Raw genomic sequence first — 7894 nt, 5'->3', positions numbered from 1 at the left:
ATCACCATTGTCAAAAGCAGTATAGAGCTTAAAGGGTTGGCTTGCTTAATGGAAGAAGTCATGGCAGGAAATAAAACAGGGCAGGAACCTGGAGGCAGGAGCTGATGCAGAGGCCGTGCTGCTTACTGACTTGCTCCTTATGGCTTTCTCAGCCTGCTTGCTTATAGCACCCGGGAAGAACAGACATGGTAAGAGTCCAATCAAGGCAGAACATTTTCTCAATTGAGATTCCCTTCTCTCAGATGACTCCAGTTTGTTCAAGTGGACATAAACTAGCCAGTACAGAGTGTAAACGAATGGTAAGAAGACTCAATAGGAAGATGACAGCTCACTTCCTCCTTATGATGTGTTTCAGAAGGATGCTGGCCTTAGTTTCATTAAGAAGAGCTGGCACCTCCTGAATTGTGGGGCCTGTGATCAGGGCATTGTCTCTGCCTGTTCTACTAGAAGCTGTTTGAAGTGAGGACAGTTTGGTTTTAAATTAACATGTTCTTGACAAGCATGAGAAAGTATTTAATTAATGTAAGACCTTTTGCTAATAAGGGAAAATATGACCTGTAGTTCATTGGATGAATCTGCCTGGAATGCAGTAAAATCTTAACATTTGGGCTCAGAAATTGCTTACTATTTTCCCGTTAAAGTTGGAAGAAAAATAATCATGGGGAGAGACCTAAGACATCCAGTTGAGGCAGTGTAAAATAAAATCTATAATGCACTCTTTGTGGGAGGTATGTTTTTTATTTTATGCATAAGCAAACTGAAGCTTGAGATTAAGCCTGTGTTTTGTGCTTTCCTGGAAGGGGACATGGCTGGGCTTTGTATTAATTTCTTTACCAGTTCCCATTATGCTACTTAAAATAGAGGTTTGTTTTAGTATCTATGGTAAGAGTGAAGGTAAAGCAAATTTTATGTTGTGCAGTTTGAACATTTGACGATATATGCTTCAAAGAATCTTTTAAATCCACTGCAAAATTCTCATTAGATATTTATTCCTTTGAAATTATTAATGGATGATTACTTAAAATACCTGGGAGGACAAAACACTTGCTAAGGTCTCGATTTTTTCCTCATTAATTTGTCTATACGTTTTTTCCTTTCAGGAAAAATTTGCAATGCTCTAACAGAGTATTACATTTTCTTTTCAACATCTTGCCCTGCTGCTTCCCACGTCTGTTTTGCTCCGATGTCAGAGTAGAGCCTGGGTCATGTGAAGACTTGCAAAATCTTTGAAGCTGCTATCTTCCGTGGTGCCTGGCTTTCTCCTTTCTGTAAATAGTCCGGATAGGCATCAGAGCTCCTGTTAGCTGGCTGGCCAGTTTAAGTTCTTCAGCAGAATTGTATTCCTTCTTTGCAGCATTAGGCTTCTTTGGGAAAAATATGAGCTTGGAGCAGTATTTTTTCAGGTTCTGCCCATTGGCCTGTAGTGACTCGGTGAATTTGTTTCACTTCGTTGGGTCCAGAGCGCGAGCCACTTTCTTATGGGTACAAGCTACCCCGAGGTTTAAAGGCTGAAGTCCTCATGTGCTTGCACCTCGGTGTGGTCTTTCATTATAGGGCACCTCACTATGGCCTTGATATGGGGCAAGCGGCAATGTGGTATGCTTTCTCTTGCTGGGCTTTGCATCTGTAGATTTTGTCTGCCAGATGATTGAACAAAGTGCCCACTTGCTGCTGCAAATTCTTGTGGAATTGGGGCGTCAGGCTCATGCCATTCAGTATTGGGCATGATGGCTGCCTCCTGTGCCAGAGAATGGCCGAATAAAAAAGCATTTATGGTGTTTTTTAATCGAAGTAGAATTACATCACGTTCTCCCCTCCATTTTCTCACTCTATTCCCTCTGATATTCACTCTTCTCAAGTGGTAGATACTTTTTCTTTATTGTTAACACACACACACACACACACACACACACACACACACACAATTAGGGTTAGTTATTTTTGTTGTCTGTGGTTTCAGGGCTGACCATGCTGCATTGCACAACCAATAAGTGTGCTGATCTCTGGAAGAGGCTAATTCTCCTTCTCCCCATAGTCATTTGTTGCCTTTATTTCTCTGTCTAGGGGTAGGAGCCTGTGAACTTTTCATTCCATTGATCTTGAAGTGTCATGGTTAGAAAAAAAAGACATGAAGTTGGGAGGGGAAAATGAAGCATGTGGGAGGAATTAGAAGATGGAGATGGAGATGGATATTCACATTCCATTGCATGCAAATACGAAATCCCTAAGAAAAAAGAAAAATTGTAATTCCAAAAGAGGGAAAAGTGTGTGTCGTGTGTGTGTGTGTGTGTGTGTGTGTGTGTGTGTGTGTTAGACAGGAAACAGGAGCTTTAAAAACTGAAATTAGATTGTGGATCGACAGGTAACTAAGAGGAAGCTGAAAATTAAAAAAAAATGGAGAATCTGAAGTGAACTCACAGATGGAGGACGAATCTATGACTAGCTGCCCCACAGGCAAACACACACACACACACACACACACACACACACACACACACACACACACACACAGACACACACTTCATCTTCATGCCTTTTTCTTAAATCATGACACTTCAAGATCTTGCACAATGGATTTCTAAAACGATATGTAACCCCTAAGTGTCTAATAAATATTTAGCAATCAAGTGTCTGTAGGTGGCACTCTTGGCTCTGGTCACAACTCTTCTAGGAAGAAACCGAACATGCTTGGAAAATCTATAGGTCTAAGATCAGTGTGGCTGGCTAATTCTTTGGCAGGAGCTACAGAATTAACTCAGTATCCCTTTGGTACCCAAAGAACTCTCTTTAGCCTATTTTCCCCAGCCCACTGATCATCTATCAGAGATTCACTCGCAACTTGTATTTGTATATCATTGTGGTTTGACTCTACTCTTTACTGGTTCAGATTGCCCCAAGGTATAAATCACAATTATATCAAATTATTATTATCATCACAAAAATTGACAGGGTTCTGCACTGTCGTATTAGTTTTCCAAGGAACTCAAAAAGACAAGACAAAAGTACCTTGGGCATAATTTACTGTTTCAAGAGAAAAAGAAAAAAAACAAAGTTGATGTCAATCCATACTCCTAAACTACTGAGGACTCACTGGAGTCCTACTGGTAGTTTTCCCCTACTAGTGCTTGTATTATCAGTCACAAACAAACCAAACTTCTAGCTATCCAGCCATGCAGGCATCCTGTTACTGAGGCATCCAGTCATCTAGCTAGCCAGCAAACAGTATCAAGAAACCTGGGAAACACCAGGCACTTGGGGTGGGGGTGGGTGAGGGATGATCCTAATGTTCTTTCAGGTGCGTTTGGAGTATAAGCAGAAACCAGGAAAGTTGTGAATGTCCTGACAGCATATGGGCATGAAAGTTCCTTTATCATCAGTGAGATTAAAGCACTGAACTTCACTTGAGAAGAATTTTCTTTCTGCCTAGGTGAGAAAAACTTGCAGTTTTTTAGTGAGAAATACCATCACAAAAATCCAAATTAAAAATAAATCCAAAGGCAAAGAGCCTGTAGTTTAGTATGAGTTGATGGCTATCACAGTGCCTGTCACCCCATCCTGGTCTGTCTGGGCACAGAACATCAGAATACCCAGAGATGGGTACAACAAATTTTAAATTATGAATGACCCACACCAAACCTAGAAAGGGTTTCAATTCTGAATTATAAAGTTCAAATAAGAAATAGAAGCACCAATAACCTACTGTTGGATTTATTTGTTTCTGTTCATGTAACTAACATTTTCCCCAGACTGAAATTCAAGTCTGAATCTCCTGCATCCTATACTTTTCAGTAATCAGTCTCATCTTGTCTTTATTTCATCCTATCAAGCTTACTTAAGTTATACCCCATCTTTATACTCTCTCTATCTCTCTCTTGCACACAAATATTCATGTCCATCATCTTCTTGTTTTCATTAGTGCCAGTCTAATTCTGGGCTGATTCACAATATCCTGCCCATTTCATCCTCTATTCCAATTCCTGCCTCATGCAGACTCCTTTCACAAGTACAGAGTTTTCTCCTTTCAAAGTGCACAAGGATCTAAAATGTCTACTGATTTGAATACAGATGAAAGGAACACAAAGGCTGTGAGATTGACTCATACTTGGTACTTTAGATTCCTCCTCTTTAAAGATGGCGCCCTGCCTGTGGCTTGCCTGTACCTTCAGGAGCCACTTCTCCATACACATGAAAGGGTTTTTCCCTTAAGTACGCATGTATGATTGCTTGAAGGCTTTCTTCAGTTGCAGAAGTGTATCTGCCTGAAGTATCTTGGTGTTAGTGCTCAGAAAACAGCAACCCTTAGCCAAAAACAAATGGGAGCTGATGGATAATGATCCCAGTTTCCTTGTGACAGCAAGTCTAAAGGACTACTTTTAATCTCTCAGTAGGTATCTGGTGGGAATGTGTTCTATTTGCCCAAAGGGACAACACACCCATTAATCCTCTTCTTATTGGCTTTCCTCCTTTCTCCAGATGATTTTATATCTCACTTTCCCAAGTTTCCTGGACCCCTTCTCATATGAGCTATACATACACATCTAACTTGTCAAACATCTGGTTTTATGTATACTTATTCCTCAAAATATAATTCTATCTCCACTCAATAACTGTAGATTATTGCTATAACAAATCCTGTGCTTTTATACCTCTGCAATTTATTTCTTCTGATCAGAAAACTTTTCTTTTTGTGGACTAAAACTTCATTCACACTGGAAAACTTCATGATTCTTACATCTTTCAAGATGTAATCTTCCCTTGTATGATAATCCTGATGTATTTGTTTTATTTCTGCTAGTAGACTGTGTTCATTAGGAGAATGTTACATATCTTTGCATAGATTTTAGTATTAGGTACAAGCAAATGTTCAATAAATAGATGCTGGCTTATAGGTAAATGAGTGGTCATGGATAGGAATATTTCATATATCTAGATACTCATTTTCTGTTTTAGTGGAAGTTAAATGTTTCAAATCTCAGTAATAAATATTCAATGCAATTCCATAGGCAGTTATTCTTCAATAGGTTTAAGGATTGTATTCATTCACCCAGTGAAGTAGAACAATTTGTGTTGATTTCCTTCTTCTTCTTCTTCTTCTTCTTCTTCTTCTTCTTCTTCTTCTTCTTCTTCTTCTTCTTCTTCTTCTTCTTCTTCTTCTTCTTCTTCTTCTTCTTCTCCTCCTTCTCCTCCTCCTCCTTCTTCTTCTTCTTCTTCTTCTTCTTCTTCTTCTTCTTCTTCTTCTTCTTCTTCTTCTTCTTCTTCTTCTTCTCCTTCCTTCTATCTTGAGTCTTAGAACCAGGTAGTTTAAGTACTACACAGATACTTGGCATTTCTTCTATACTAGGGCTAACTATCAAAAATGTATATTTAGAAGCATCAAGCAGACTGAGACAGACATACCTATCCACCCAAAGCCATTTACCCTATGCAGGGAGAAAAATCTATGAGCCTTGAGCACCAGGCTGTTAGGTGCCATTATGGTGCCTGAGTATATATGGTGAAGTGCAGAAGAAAGAGGAAATATGGTTCATGTCCTGTGGGGAGGGCTGGGGCTGGTTAGGAACAGGGCGATGTGGGAGGTCTGCTTACCACCCACAGACATAGTGATAACCAGTCCTGGGCTTTTGGAAAGGTACATGTCTGGGTCCATGGCTCTGAGCAGCCACAGTCTTTGTTCATGTCAGTTGCTCCTGTTACCACTGAAGGCAATGGAGATTCCTAGGTCTGGACTGCCACATGAGGCCATATTGCTGTCCAGGGGCCATGCCACCACAGGGGCCATCCCAATCTGAGTGACCTGAGCTGGCCCTAGGGCCATGGAGATGTCTGGACTTAAGCTGTAACCAAGGGTCATGTCTGGGTCCATGGCTCTACCATAGTCACGGTCTCTATTGAGGGCTGTGGCTCCTGTTACCATCAAAGATCATGGAAGTCAGGGAACCGTACTGCTTCTGGGTCCATGCTGATCTGAAAGACCTATACTGCTACCTGGGACCATGATGGTATCTGGATTCAAGCTGCTGATAATGACCATGTCTTGGTCCATGAACCTCTTGCAGCTGGTATCTGCGTTGATGTCTGTTGCCCTGTGATATCAGAGGGGCACATTGGAACCATGTATTGAAACATGTGTTAAAATACAAGGGCTGTGCTGAGCAGGCTCAGCCCTTCACTGGCCTTATGAGATAATGGACCCTGATGACCCCCACCCAGGAAAACTGTCCCCACCCCCTAATAAGAGACCTGTGCTCTACCACCCTTTACCACTAGTGTTGGAGAGCTGGCTCTACCCCTCACCTGAAAGGGGGTTTCTCTGTGGCCCTGTTAGAACAATCCAGCTATCACACAGACACACATTCAGGGCACTCAGACGCACAACCAGGGCTTTAGTGGGCACTCATAAAAATATATCCCATCTTTGACTTGCTGGAGACTTTGAAGGGACTGGTCCAATGGAACCATAGCCACAGGATGTGTATGACTCAGGGCAACTGCAGGATATCCAAAAGGCCTTTCAGTGTGGGTCCAGTATTGATGATGTACTAGAAACCTGAGGCCTTGAATTTGACCAACAATATATTAAACAATGAACATTTGCAAGTGCAGTTATCTGGACAAAATGATGTGCTGCCTGATACACAGCAGCTCCCAATGCCACCAAAACAAATGAAGAGTTGATAGAGAGGCAGGGAAGACAGAAGAGCAAAGCATATTTATTTATTGTTTGTTGGTTGGTTTTGTTTTGTTGTTTGCTTGTTTCTTAATGTTCCTATTTGTATTTTAATTTTTTAATCTTAATTTTATTATTTCTATTTTTGTTTTCCTTTGGGAGGACACTATAAGGGTGAGAGGCAGATACTGAGGGACTGGGAAATGAATAGGATTAGCAAACATGATGTGAAATTCCCAAAGAATCAATAAAAATTAATGTTAAATCAAAAAAAGAAAAACATATTTTAGTGGTCTCAGAATCTGTTCTAGACTCATCTTTTCATTGCAGTTCCTTTTCACTGCCCCACATAAACCAGAGTGATTACTGGGATACTGTGGAAGAAATTCTAAGTAAGAGTAAAGTACAAAAAGCTGTTGAAATGTACCATTTGAAAATTCCCCAAGGGACTAGCCATCAGGCTTACCATTTTCCTTTTATAACTTAGGTCATTGAAATGTCCCAAGGCCAGCTTGCCTAAACTCCAGTGGCACAGTGCTGATGAATGTTTCTGTGCTGCCAGCCTATTCCTACAATGACTTCAGCCCCAAGTAAACACAGAAAGACTTATATTAATTATAAAATTGTTGGCCAGTGACTAGGGACTCTTATTGGCTAACTCTGTCTTAATTTCTATTAATCTAAGTATTTCTATGAGGTATTATCATACTGGAGAAGGGACCAGACCTCTATCTCCTTTGGTGGCTCACATGGCAACTTTTCTGGCAGACTCCATCTACCTACCTTTTCCAAAATTCTCCTTGTCTCTTACTGAGACTGAACCATTGGCAGCCCATCTCTAGTGTGATGACTACTGATAGCTCTGCATATGTGTTGTGTATGTAATCCTAAATATAGGATTTCAACTTTTAGTTTTCTCAAAATAAGTTATTACCTGTAGCGATTTTTATCTCTATCACTATACGCAGGACAGGTCAAAGAGTTTTATTTTTTTCTGGATTTTGTCTTTTTTTTCAATCTTTATTATTGTTTGCATCTGTATGCCTCTAAGAATTGAAACTTTGAATAAAGATAAGATATGCAAAGATATCCTTGTTACTTGGTAAGCCTTTATGATTTAATTTATGGTGTTAAACTATTGATTGTCTATACAATAAATTTCTTGAACAAATATTGTTTATGGAATAAAACCAAGAGGCTTCATTTAGCTGGGCATTGGTGGCACAC

General features: G+C 40.2%; 1 pseudogene; it reads right to left on the bottom strand.

Moving 5' to 3' along the window:
• Positions 1 to 1186: 1186 nt before the first annotated feature.
• LOC101843766 lies at positions 1187 to 7503 on the bottom strand (annotated as a pseudogene).
• Positions 7504 to 7894: the final 391 nt, after the last annotated feature.

The sequence above is a fragment of the Mesocricetus auratus genome, unplaced genomic scaffold (assembly GCF_017639785.1).
Source record: "Mesocricetus auratus isolate SY011 unplaced genomic scaffold, BCM_Maur_2.0 Super-Scaffold_100014, whole genome shotgun sequence".
Classification (NCBI taxonomy): domain Eukaryota; kingdom Metazoa; phylum Chordata; class Mammalia; order Rodentia; family Cricetidae; genus Mesocricetus; species Mesocricetus auratus.
Note: the sequence above shows the minus strand (reverse complement) of the source record. Positions and strands in the feature narration are given on the sequence as shown.